The sequence below is a fragment of the Cebus imitator genome, unplaced genomic scaffold, assembly GCF_001604975.1.
Source record: "Cebus imitator isolate Cc_AM_T3 unplaced genomic scaffold, Cebus_imitator-1.0 Scaffold538, whole genome shotgun sequence".
Taxonomy (NCBI): Eukaryota; Metazoa; Chordata; class Mammalia; order Primates; family Cebidae; genus Cebus; species Cebus imitator.
In genome coordinates, this window is record NW_016107853.1 from 740,515 (window position 1) to 754,191 (window position 13,677).

The 13,677-nt window shown below is 51.8% G+C and overlaps 1 pseudogene; it reads right to left on the reverse strand.

Annotated features, from left to right (window-relative positions):
* Positions 1–13,413: 13,413 nt before the first annotated feature.
* LOC108293455 overlaps positions 13,414–13,677 on the reverse strand; it is a 4,142-nt pseudogene continuing 3,878 nt past the window's right edge.

The window sequence follows — 13,677 nt, forward strand, 5'->3', positions numbered from 1 at the left end:
TGAGATGGAATCTTGCTCTGTCACCCAGGCTAGAGTGCAGTGGCATGATCTCGGCTCACTGCAACCTCTGCTTCCCAAGTTCAAGTGATTCCCTTGCCTCAGCCTCCCAAGTATCTGGGATTACAAGCATGGACCGTCATGCCCAGCTAATTTTTGTATTTTTAGTAGTTATGGGGTTTCACCATGTTGACCAGGCTGGTCTTGAACTCTTGACCTCAGGTGATCCACCCACCTCGGCCTCCCAAAGTGCTGGGATTACAGGCGTGAGCCACCGTGGCTGGCCCTAATTTTTGTATTTTAAGTAGAGATGGGGTTTCACCACATTGACTAGACTGGTCTCAAACTCCTGACCTCTGGTGATCCACCTGCCTCGGTCTCCCAAAGTGCTGGGATTATAGGCCTGAGCCACTGTGCCCCGCCTGCCCTGCCTCATTCTTAAAGCCTTCCTATAGCCGGGCGCGGTGGCTCACGCTTGTAATCCTAGCACTTGGGAGGCCGAGGTGGGTGGATACCTGAGGTCAGGAGTTCAAGAGCAGCCTGGCCATCATGGTGAAACCCCATCTTAAAAAAAAAAAAAGCCTTCCTGTATTTAACCAGACCCCAGTGGATGAAGTACATTATACCCTGCATTCTGTTTCCCGTATATGCCTTTGCACTCCTGTGCAAATTTACCTGCAGGTTAAGTTTCTAGGAGGAAAATTTCATAGTCTAGACTAAAGCTTACTGGTACGCCAGATATCTCAAACTATATTTGGTTCTCAGATCCAAAGGTAGGATTTAAAGAATAAAATTGCTTCACGTTCAGCGGGGTTTCACATGCCAGCCGCAGGTGAGAGCTCTGGGGATTTGCATGTTGTCAGCCAACACCCTAGCCACCTGGAGAGCTCCTTTGTTGAATTAATTGCCCAGCGTCTGTCCACCCTTGTGGACCACCAACAGCAGCGTTGCCTTCAAAAACTTGCCTGTTGCTCCGGCACAGTGGCTCACACCTATAATCCCAGTACTTTGGGAGGCTGAGGCAGGCGGATCCCCTGAGGTCACAAGTTCGAGACCAGCCTGGCCAACATGGTGAAACCCCATCTCTACTAAGAACACATAAATTCTTCCACCTCAGCCTCCTGAGTAGCTGGGACTACAGGTGCATGCCACCACACCTGGCTAATTTTTGTATTTTTAGTAGAGACGGGGTTTCATCATGGCGAGAATGGTCATGATCTCTTGACCTCGTAGGAGGTTGCAGTGAGCCGAGATTGCACCACTGCACTCCAGCCTGGCGACAGAGCAAGACTCCGTCTCAAAAAAAAAAAAAAAAAAAGAATACAAAAATTAGCCAGACATGGTGGTTCATGCCTGTAGTCCCAGCTACTCAGGAGGCTGAGGCAGGAGAATCACTTACTTGAACCTGGGAGGCGGAGGTTGCCGTGAGCCACAATCATACCACTGCACTCCAACCTAGGTGACAGAGTGAAATTCCACCTCAAAAAACAAACAAATAAACAAAAAGCCCTTGCCTGTTAATTCTCATTTTTGAGATCCTGGAGCTACCTTGGGTGGTGGCCTTTCCAAGCCTGCCTTTGTTTTGTTTTGTTTATTTGTTTTGAGACAGAGTCTTGCTCTGTCACACAGGCTGGAGTGCTGTGGTGTGATCATGGCTCACTGCAGCCTCGAACTCCTGGGCTCAAGCGATTCTCCTACCTCAGCCTCCCAAGTATTTGGGATTACTGGGAGGAGCCACCATGCTGGCCCAAGTCTTGCCTTTTTGATTCTCTGAGCTACTCCACTTATTTCCAGTAAATCCACCCCCCTCTGTTAACCAGAATCCATTTCTTTTGCTCCAGACCAAATAATTCTACCTGATCCCCTCTCCATGCACAAATCAATTACATACTCAAAATCAGTAGACAACTGGCCAAGCACAGTGGCTCACACCTGTAATCCCAGCACTTTGGGAGGCCAAGGCGGTGGATCACCTGAGGTCAGGAGTTTGAGACCAGCCTGGCCAATATGACAAAACCCCGTCTCTACTAAAAATACAAAACTTAGCCGGCACCTGTAATCCCATCTACTCAGGAGGCTGAGAGGCAGGGTGAATTGGTTGAACTCAGGAGGCAGAGGTTGCAGTGGGCCAATATTGCACCACTGTGCTTTGGCCTGGGTGACAGAGTGAGACTCCATCTCACTCTGACAGGGTTTAGTAGAAACCCCGTCTCTACTAAAAATCTAAAAATAAATAAATAAATAAACAGCTGTCCCCAGACTATGCCTCCACTCAAATCATTAATAAAAGAATGTGGCCAGATGATCTGGTGGCTCATGCCCATAATCCCAGCACTTTGGGAGGCCGAGGTGGGTGGATCACCTGAGGTCAGGAATTCGAGACCAGCCTGACCAACATGGAGAAACCCTATCTTTACCGAAAATACAAAATTAGCCAAGCATGGTGTCTCATGCCCGTAATCCCAGCTACTTGGGAGGCTGAGGCAGGAGAATCTCTTGAGCCCGAGAAGCGGAATTTGCCGTGAGCCAAGATCACACCATTGCACTCCAGCCTGGGCAACAAGAGTGAAACTCCATCTCAAAAAAAAAAAAAAAAAAGTAACAAGACTCTTACAACTGTGGAGATCCTGGGCCTATTTTGAGTGCTTCTGTACTACTTCCCAATATTGATTTAGCTCTGTGTATGTATTTGTGGAAATAATGCTTAAATCTTAGTTGTATCCACCCAGTGTCCTCCCAACCATGTTTTGTGTGGAACAGCAAACTTCTTTCTGCTTGTATTCCAAAATGTTGCAGAAAGAAGACTTTCCACCATGCTGGGGACTGTCCCTGCTCCCGACCACTTCTGACCTGCATCACACTCAAGCATTTTGAGCACAAAGTGCAAATCAAGACTGAGATGTCAGGCCAGGTGCAGTGGCTCATGCCTGTAATCCCAACACTTTGGGAGCCGGTGTATCACTGGAGCCCAGGAGTTCAAGATCAGCCTGAGTAACATGCCAGAAAAAAACCTGTCTTTACAAAAAGTGGAATACTTAGTCAGGCATGATGGCATGACGCACACCTGTAGTCTCAGCTACTTGGGAGGCTCAGGTAGGAGGATCACCTGAGGCCAAGTACACAGGGACATCAAGACTGCAGTAAGCTGCGATCACAGCACTGCACTCCAGCCTGGGTAACAGAGTGAGACCCTGGCTCAAAAAAAAAAAAGAAAAGAAAAACCGAAGGAAATAAAAAGAGAGAGAATCCAGGACTTTTTTTGAAGCAAGAGGAAACAGGACTGTCTGACATGTGGAGAAATTGCTTGAATTCTCCAGCCTTCCCAATTGGATGCTTTCCTCTTTGTGTGAACATGACTGTAAGCTGCTCCTTCTAGAGGCATGGGCAGTGGTTGAAAATACAGGTCCTAGAGCAAAGAAGTCTGTAGACCACAGGCCAACAGAGTGTGGTTGGGCAGGGAGAAGCTGGGAGCTGCACCCGGCACCTCATACAAGTTATCTCCGAGGTGAGGACACACAACAGGATCCAGAGCTCGGTTTGAGTCCCAGCTCTTCCGATGATACGACACCCAGACATGTGCTGGGGTGTCCTCTGAGCCTCAGGTACTTCACTGCAATTTCAGGCTCTGTCTCTTCCTGGCAGGGGGGTGCTGGGAAGACCAAATGAGATCATGTCTGTCTCCCAAACCCTGCAAGGCCTTTGTGTTGCAGTGAGAATGAAGTCTATATTCCTGTCCACTCGAAGCCTGCCTGCCTTCCCCACTCTTACCCTTGTACACTGATCGCCCCAATCCCCCCGCACACGGAGCCCTGTGCTGTTCCTGCTGTTCCCTCTGCCCAAATGGCCCTTCACTCAGACATCTAGATGCCCAGCCTCCTTCCCTGAGCCCAGCTCTTGGAGCAGCCTCCCTGACCACTGCAGCAGTGCCTCCCCACCCCAGTCAGCACCACTCCCCACCCCCACCCTGCTTTGCGGCATCGCTCCGTGGCTGACATAACGTCATGCATTTATTTCTCTACTTATTGTCTCCCTGCCCTCTACGACAGCAGGTACCTTCTTTTTTTTTTTTTTTTTTTTATTAATTTTTTTTTTTTTTTTTTTTTTAGTTTTGCTCTGTCACCCAGCCTGGAGTGCAGTGGCACAATCTCGGCTCACTGAAACCTCTGCCTCCCAGGTTCAAGCAATTCTCCTGCCTCAGCCTCCTGAGTAGCTGGGACTACGCCCGGCTAATTTTTTGTATTTTTGGTAGAGACGGGGTTTTACCGTGATGGCCAGGCTGGTGTCAATCTCCTGACCTCGTGAGCCACCCGCCTCAGCCTCCCAAAGTGCTGGGATTACAGGCGTGAGCCACTGCACCCCGCCTGAGGGCAGGAATCTTCCTCTGTCTTGTTGATGGTAGCATCCCCGGAACCTAGCTCAGGCCTGGCATGCAGTGTGTGCTCAGTCCAGATTTGGGAAGCCAATGGAGAGATGAATGACCCAGAGAAGTGCTCAGGAACCCAATTCTCTGACCTCCCGTCCAGGCTGCTCCCCTCAGGAGTCCAGGTTCCTGCTGGTCAGTGGAGTCCAGACCCAGGGCTGGAAAGCGTCCACCCACAGGGCAGATGGGCTCAGGCCATGTGCTCAAGGTGTGCAAGGCTGGGGGAGGCGGTCAGCCCCCAGCTCCTATTTGGGGTATGTGCCTTGCCTTGATGCTGCTTTGGCTGGAGGATACCCTGTTTCCCCAGACATGAGCCCAGGTGGCCTAGGATCTCCCTGGGCCCGACTCTGGCTTCACCCCAGAGCCCTCCAAATTCTGAGTCCTCCAACTCTCAGACCTCCAGACAAGAAGGGCTGGGGACCTGCCTGTCCCAGCCACTTGCCTTTTCTCCAGTAACAGAACCCAGAGGGGTCCCTTCCTGGGCCTGAAATCACATAGAAGATTGGGGTAGAGCCAGAGAGAACCCGAGACTCCTGTGCCAGCTTGGGCGTCCCCTCCACTGCCAGGGAAGGACTGCACCCAAGTCACATCTGTACCCAGCCCGAGGTGTCGGAGGCCCAGGCTGAAATCCGGTTGCTGCTGCAGAGACCAAAAGTTTCCAAGGCCTTGTCACTTGGGCTGTGTCAGATGATCCCAGGCCTGTCACTGGCTGCTCTTCAGCTCAGACACCCCGAACATCACCAAGCATTTCCATTTTGGGGGAAATAGAGGTCGTGGCTTCCCTCAAGCACCCACTTACCCCACCCTCCTCCCTCTCTTCCTGCAAACTTGAGTCACAGCTGCCCGGCCAGCCACAGGCCCCAGGGATGTCTGAGTCAGCCTGGCTGGGGTTCCAGTCGCGACACCGCCCTTACCAGCTGGGAGACTCTGGGAACCTCCAACCCTGCTGAGCCTCCACTTCCGCATCCATGAAACAGACATGAGCAAGCAGATCTCAAAGGTTGACTCCTGTGTGCAGAGACACAGCGTGCAGTAGGTGCCCAATAACAGCAGCACCCACACAGAGACCCTCATGGCAGCCCTTCTCCCTGCACTTCCATGTGCCATCTCATTTAACCTTCACAAGTAGGAAGGCACCATCATTATCCCATTTTACTGATGAGGAAACTGAGGCACAGGAAGGTGAATTTACCAGCCTGGTCTCAAATGGACTAGCAGATGGCAATTTGGGGATTGGAGCCCAGAGTCTGTGCTCCTGCCCATGCCCTCCCACATGGGGCTATAAAATAATACTCTAAGAGTCCTTGCTATGTGCCTGGCAGTGTGCTAAGAATTTGAGTCTTCAGTACATACAGTCTTCACGACAGACCTATGAGGTGGGGGTTATGAGGAGCCATTTTACAGACTGGTAAGTCAAGACAGACAGAGGATGTGGCTTGCCACAGACCACATGGCTAGTGAGCATAGGAGCCAAGATTCCAACCCATTTCCCATCTGGGCCCAAAATAGCACTCCTGCTTCTTTGTTTCGCCAAAAGAAGCCACGCTGACCCCATCCCTGCCTATGACTTGGGCTGCTTGTCCCTTCTCTGCCCATTCACCCACCCCCAGGGATGTGCTGGAGAGAGAAGGTGGTTCCTGGAGCCCTCCTCTGAGAAGCAGGATAAGCAGGCAATGGGGCAATGCAGAGGATGGGCTTAAAGCCAAAGAAACATCACTTTTTTTTTTTTTTTGAAACGGAATCTTGCTTTTCACCCAGGCTGGAGTACAGTGGCACAATCTCAGCTCACTGCAACCTCTGCCTCCTGGGTTCAAACAATTCCCCTGCCTCAGCCTCCCGAGTAGCTTGGATTACAGGCGTGTGCCACCACACCTGGCTAATTTTTGTATTTTTAGTAGAGATAGCGTTTTGCCATGTTGGCCAGGCCAGTCTCGAACTCTTGACTTCAGGTAATAGACCCACCTCGGCCTCCCAAAGTGCTGGGATTACAGGCGTGAGCCACCATGCCTGGCCAAGAAATATGAGTTCTATTCCTAATGCCCCACTTCCTAGCTATGGGACTTTGATTGAGTTCCTGTACCATGCCTCAGTTTCCCCACTTATGAAAATAGGTTACTAAAAAGGATGCCTTACTCAAGGGTGTGAAGACCCAATGAAAGAAGTGTTAATAAGAGCTCCACGTATCTGTATCGTGCTGCTGCTGCTCAGCTACCCCAGGGTGGACTCCCTTGACTTGTGGGAGTCACAAGGAGGAAGGAAGGACTACTAAACTTGTAGGTCTTTCCAGGGGAAGTACATTTCCTAAAACCAAATCCTGCCCTTGCTCCAAAACTTTCAGTGGTGGTTTCCCATGACCACGCCACAGTCTCAGGGTCTCCCCTGGCCTTCAAGGCTGGCATGGTCTGACCCTGCCAGCATCCCTCGTGCCACCATCTGTCAGCCCCTCCTTGCTGCTGCTCCAGGTCTGCACATGCTGTTCTCTTTCAAGAATGCCACTTCCGGCTGAGCGCAGTGGCTCACGCCTGTAATCCTAGCACTTTGGGAGGCCGAGGTGGGTGGATCACCTGAGGTCAGGAGTTCAAGACCAGCCTGGCCATCATGGTGAAACCCCATTTAAAAAAAAAAAAAAAAAAAAAAAAAAAGAATGCCACTTTCCCAACCCCCTGGTCCTGCTGGGGAACGCCTACTCGTCCTTCAAAGCAAAGCTGGAGGGGAACATCTTTGGTGAAGCTGCTTGACCTCCCAAGCAGAAGGGGTCACTCTCCCTGGAGATGATGTAGTTACATCATCAACCACACTGGGTTAGAATCATCAGAAGCTCTTCCTGCCTCTCCCACCAAGCAAGTGGCTCTGGACCCAGAAGATGCCTATGAATCATGCCCACATCCCCAGAGCCCAGCATGGGGCAGGCTCAGGTTAGGTCAATAGTGTTTGAAGACTGAATAGGCTGGGCAGAGTGGTTCACACCTGTAATCCCAGCACTTTGGGAGGCCGAGGCGGGCGGATCATGAGGTCAGCAGTTCGAGACCAGCCTGGCCAACATGGTGAAACCCTGTCTCTACTAAAAATACAAAAATTACCCGGGTGTGGTGGTGCATACCTGTAATTCCAGCTACTCGGGAGGCTGAGGCAGGAGGATCGCTTGAATCTGGGAGGCAGAGGTTGCAGTGAGCGAGATCACACAACTGCACTCCAGCCTAAGCAACAGAGTGAGACTCAGTCAAAGAAAAAAAAAAAGAAGACTGGATAAAGGAATGTCTTCATTTGCCACCCTCAGAAGCCCAGTCTGGAACAAAAATTCAAAATTGGTTTGAATGGGATCCCAAGATAAAGGGTGTGGGAGTGAGCACATAAAAATATGGACAGCTGGGGAACGGTGGGCGATGATGCAGAACTGTGATCACTAACTTTCACCAGGTCAGTCATGGAGCAAGGCTACTGGGGGACAGCACTTTACAGCCTACTTTAGAACGGCCATCTGGGGCGGGGCCAGCAGGCTGCAGCTGCTGGGTGAGCCCCCAGGCAGAGTTGTTGGTTCTCGGGTGCTCAAGCTTAGCTGGAATCCTTCAGGTTACTGTGCAAGGGAACAGTGAGTACACAGGGGATACGTGCATGTGTTACAGTGAATGAATGAATGAATGGAGTATCAAGAAAAGAGTCCCATATCTTCAGTCATTCAGCAGACACAGCCCGTCTGCTGTGTGGCCTTTCCTTTTCTATAAAGCATTCCTCTGACCCGGGTTTCCTCTTCTATAAAGCAGGAATGCTAGCCCAGCCTCCCAGGAGATAAAAGGTGGGAGGTCCCCAGAGAGTGAGAAGAGTTCCACTGGGCTCCCAGACTCAATCGCAGCTCCAGGAAGCAGGACATGGCCCCATCGAGGGTTCTCTGTGGGTGAAGAAAGCCACAGGAGGCAGGCACCGTGCCCCGGTTGGAACCACAGGGGCCCTGAAGTAACCACATCATGGCCACCACAGCCTCCACCATCCCACAACAATTTCCGCCACTGCCTCTCTCCAGGGCAAGGGCTCCCCCCAATGGCTGGCTGTCCCCTCTGCCAGCATCTGCCGCCGGTGGGCCCTGCAGCCTGGTCATGGCTGTTGCAGGGCAGGCTGGCAGCTGCTCCTGTGTGCAGCAGCCTGTCTGCTTTGAAAAGCCACAGAGAATCCTGTAGTTAGGGGCTCATGTTCCAGTATCTCAGGTTTGAATCCCAGTTCTACCACTTGTGGCTGCGGGCAAGTCATTTCACCCCGGCCGTCTCTGGTCTCGCTGATCATGTGGAACTCACATTCTATTGTCCCCTCTGGTGGTCTTGGCTCCAGCAGTTTGTGAGACAGTTGCCTCCACTCTTTTTCCCTACTACAAAACCCATGAGAACACAAACTTATCTTTCCTCCTGCCCCAACCCCAGGGTCTTAAACACAGTAAGTGCTCAATAAATGCTTGGTAAATACATGAATTATTGTCTGACCCGCCTTGCTCTTCCAGTCCAGACTTAAATGTCGCCTCCTCCAGGCAGCCTTCCCTGATTCCTCTTCTGGCTTCCCAGAATTTCTTCCAACTCCTTTAGCCTGTTCCCTGCAGCTGCCTGGCCTACTGGGTGTGGCTGCCCAGTTATCCGACCCGCTCCCTCAACCTATCTTCCCCCAGGTTTGCGCTGGGCCTGTCTGCCGCCGGCTGCCAGAAAATAAAGGGCTGGAAGGAAGGGGAGGGAGGCAGGGAGGAGGCGGTGCAGATACATCTAGAAGGCTCGGGGAGGCGGCAGGGGATTCTCGCAGGCCTGGCCGAGACCCATAGCCCCGGCAGGCCAAGATGCCAGCAGGGGCCCGGCCGGAAGGAGGCGGGGGAGGGGCGGCCGTGGAGCGGGACGGTCGCGGAGCTGCAGGGGGGCGGCGGGGGTCGCGGGGCGGCGGCCCGGTGTTTTCTGAGGCCCTGCAGGAAACGCTCCGGGCCTCTGCTGGGCGGAACCGCGGTGGGACGGGCCTGGGAGCGACCCCCGCGCTGCCCTCCCTCCCCGCGCTGCCCTCCCCTCCCCGCGCTGCCCTGGGCTCTCCGGCGCGCGGTCTCTGCGAGCCGTCTTCCCCGTCGAGGAGGCGCCGCTCAAGCCTCATTTCACCGAGGAAGAAACCCAGGCTCAGACAGGGCCCCCGGGGGCACAGTCCCTCCGGCACAGATCTGCGGCTGCGCCAGCGCCAGCCGCTCCCTCCACGTCCCCGGCCCTCGCCCGGGCTGCGGCACCCGCAACGCCCCCCATCCCCGCCGGTGGCCGAGGCCCGGGGCCGGGCTCCCTATAGCAGGGCCAGGGCGGAGGACGTGGAGACGGGGCGGGAAGGCGAGGCGGGGCCCGGTGGACCCGCACACAGCCCGCGCAGCGCGCAGCCCCCGCCCGCAGGGAGAGCAGTGCCGGCCACTGTGCCCCGGACGGTCCTCCCCTGCCTCGGCTCTCCCGAAGGCGGACGCGGCCAGGCAAGGCCCCCCGCGACACATCAGAGGCCCCACCTCACCGGGACCCTGAGACACTCATTGTTAACCAGCCGACTCGCTCCCTCCAGTGCTGACTGAGGAGTCGGAGTCCATGTGGGCTGGATGGACTCCCTGTGCTTCAGTTCAAATCCTGCCTCAGCACCTGCTGGCTGGCGCTTTTCTTTAAGCGCAGTTCCCTCTGTGTGGGGACAACGGCAGAGCCTACCTCAGAAAGTTGCAGCGAGAACTAAATGCGTTCTGCTGAGCGCGGTGGCTCAGGCCTTAATCCCAGCACTTTGGGAGGCCCGAGCCTCCCAAACTCCTTGAGGCCAGGAGTTTGAGACTAGCCTAGTCAACATTATGAGACCTCTCCCCCTACTCCCTGTCTCTACAATATATATATATATATACTGTATATAATTTTAAGACCGAGTCTTGCACTGTCGCCCATGCAGGAGTACAATGGTGCGATCTCAGCAATCTTCACCTCCTGGGTTCACACGATTCTCCTGCCTCAGCCTCCCGAGTAGCTGGGATTACAGGCACACACCGCCACGTCCGGCTAATTTTTTGTATTTTTAGTAGAGACGAGGTTTCACTATGTTGGCCAGACTAGTCTCGAACTCCTGACTTCGTGATTCACCCTCCTCGGCCTCCTAAAGTATTGGGATTACAGGAGTGAGCCACGGAGCCGGGCTCTACAAAATATTTTTTAAAACGTGTTGATCAATATAAAGCGCTGTGCCTGGCACATCCTGTGCTCAATAATCTGTTATTGTGAGAAAATCGTCCTCAGGCCTCTCCCACCTGCAAACAGTCTCTCTCTTTGACATTTACCCTCCACCGTTCCTGCGCAGTCTCTCCTTTTCCCTCCCCTTCTGAATTTTAACAAATATCCCTTTTCTGTAAAGTGTTTGGCTCCAAAAAAAAAAAAAAAAAAAAGGGAAAACAGATCACAGTAGCTTTGACAAATAAGGGTTTATTTTTCCCATGAATGTGAACCTGGAGAACAGCCACTGTTGGCATTGTTTCCCCAGCTCAGCGATGGCAGGGCTGATGTCCCCTGTCATGCAGTTGGCGTTTCCCGCTTGTTTACAACATGGCTGATCCTGCTCCTGGCGTTGCATCTGCCTCTGTATTTAATGCAGAAAGGAAAGGGAATGGTTACATTCAGGGTTAGTTGAAAGCATCTGTCACTTTTGTCAGTAATTTCCCAGACACCAGGCCACGTCCTCACCCCACCCCACACCTGCACCCCCCACACCTGCACCCCCCCAAAATCTAATGAGATTCCTTAGATTTCATTGGCCAAAGCTTTGCCACATGATCACTCCTAGCTGCAACAAAGGCTGAGAAAGTGAATAGTTTCTTTTTTCCAGCCTCCACAGTGGAGAGCGGCCGGGAAGTGGGAATTGGGAACAGCACATGGGGCCAGTCAGCTATTATAATAGTGTCTGCCATACCTGCCCCGTCCGTCATCTTCTGGCCCCTCCACTCCCCAGGACCTGCCCTCCAGCCACCCCTGACCTCCTCCTTCATTGAGTGCCACCTGTTTCCATTTCTTTTGGGATATCAGAAGCTCACAACTCTGAGGCTGCACTTCCACAGGGTAGCAATCAGATGATGCTGAGTAGAACTGCCTTTGTTTTTGAGACAGAGTCTCACTCTATCACTCCAGCCTGCACAACAGGCTAAAGTACAGTGGTGCGAACACTGCTCACTCTAGCATCGACCCCCTGGGCTCAAGTGATCCTCCTACCTCAGCCTCTCGAGCGGCTGGGACTATGCCCAGCTAATTTTTTGTTTACTTTTTGGAGAAACAGGGTCTGTTTGTCACCCAGGCTGGTCTCAAACTCCTGGTCTCAAGTGACCCACACACCTCGGCCTCCCAAAGTGCTGAGATTACAGGTGTGAGCAGCGCACCTGGCTTTCCATAATCAGATTCTAAAACACAGATCTCATTGTGTCACTCCTCTGGCTCAAAATCACCCTTGGCTCTGCTAGAGCCCCATTTCCCTATACTCTGTACCTTTGAACATCTCACTCCTGCAACACTGAAACACAAAGATTCTCCTCTCCAGCCTGGCATGGTGGTTCATGCCTGTCATCCCAGCACTTTGGGAGGCTGAAGTGGGTGGATCATTTGAGGTCAGGAGTTTGAGACCAGGCTGGCCAACATGGTGAAACCCCACCTCTACTAAAAATACAAAAATTAGCCAGGCGTGGTGGTGGGTGCCTGTAATCCCAGCTACTTGGGAGGCTGAGCCAGGAGAATCACTTGAACTGGGGAGGTGGAAGTTGCAGTGAGCTGAGATCAAGCCACTGCACTCCAGCCTGGGTGGCAAAGTGAGATTCCATCTCAAAACAAAATAAACAACAACAGCAAAAAAAACCCACAAAGATTATCCTCTCCTTTCTCTCTGGCTGCTTCTAGGATCTCCTCTTTGACTACGGTGTTTTGTATTTTCACTACAATATGTCCAGGCATGAATTTCTTCCTACCTGTCCTACTTGAGATTCATTGGACCTCTAGAATCTATGGATTTGGTGGCTCTTATTAGATTTGGAAAAAAATGTCAGACATTGTGTCTTCAAATATTGCCTTTGCCTCATTTTCTTCTCTGTCTGGAACAGCTACCTATGTCAGACCTTCCTGTTGTGTCCTCCCTGGCTCCTAACTGCTTTTTTTCTTTGTTTTCTCTTCTCCTTCTCCTCCTCCTCCTCCTCCTCCTCCTCTTCCTACTCCTCCTCCTCCTCCTGCTGCTTCTTTGACATGCTGCTGCTGCTGCTTCTGCTCCTGTTCCTGCTCCTTCTCCTCCTCCTCTCTCCTCCCTCCTCCCCCTCCCCCCTTCTCCCTCCTTCCTCCTTCCTCCTCTTCCTCCGTCCTCCTTCTCCTTCAGCCTTCTCAGATTGAATTCCTCTTTTTTCCCCCCCTATTTTCCATTTATTTTTCTTTCTGTGTTGAATTCTGGATTATTTCTTCAAATCCATCTTCCAGATCAGGAATTCTCCATTCAGCTGTGTCTAAACTGCCATTTAAACTCTCGTGAGTTTTTAAATATGTTACTATGTGTTAAATTTCTAGAAGCTTCACATTTGCTTAGTTCTTCTCATTCCTCACCCTTTGCTCATGTTGCTCTATCTTCTCCCACCTCTTCTCCTGGTGAATTCCCATACAACCCATTTGTTTCCACCCCCAGGGAGTTTTCCCTGACCTCCAGGCTGGACTGGGGCTTTCTTGGGCCCCTCAGTCCCTGGGACTCCTTTGTTGCAGCACTGTTCACCTTCAGCCATGATTGGCTAGGTTTGGATCTGCCTTGCCCATCAGACCCATGCTTCTCATAAGCAGTGGTCATATCTGCATCCTCTCTCAGGGACAAGTACAGGAGGTTTTCCATAAACCTGTACAAAATAAAAACAATTTCCATGCAATCAATTGTAAAATACCTTCAATAACTAAAAATTGAATAATGGTTAAAAAAATAACCAGATCAGCTTTCAGTACAATTTGCTTAAATTGTTCTAGAAAACACTGCTAATTTGTTGTTTCTGCAGAGTGAAGTACAGAAGTGAGCAGATTGAAATTTTTTTTTTTTTTTTTTGAGACAGGGTCTCACTCTGTTGCCCAGGCTGGAGAGCAGTGGTGCCATCTCAGCTCACTGAAGCCTCGGTCTCCTGGGCTCTCCTGATCCTGCCTCAGCCTTCTGAGTATCAGAGACTGTAGGCCTGGGTCCCTATGCCTGACTAAAAAAAAATTTTTTTTCTTTTTCTTTCTTTTCTTTTTTTTTTTTTTTTTTTT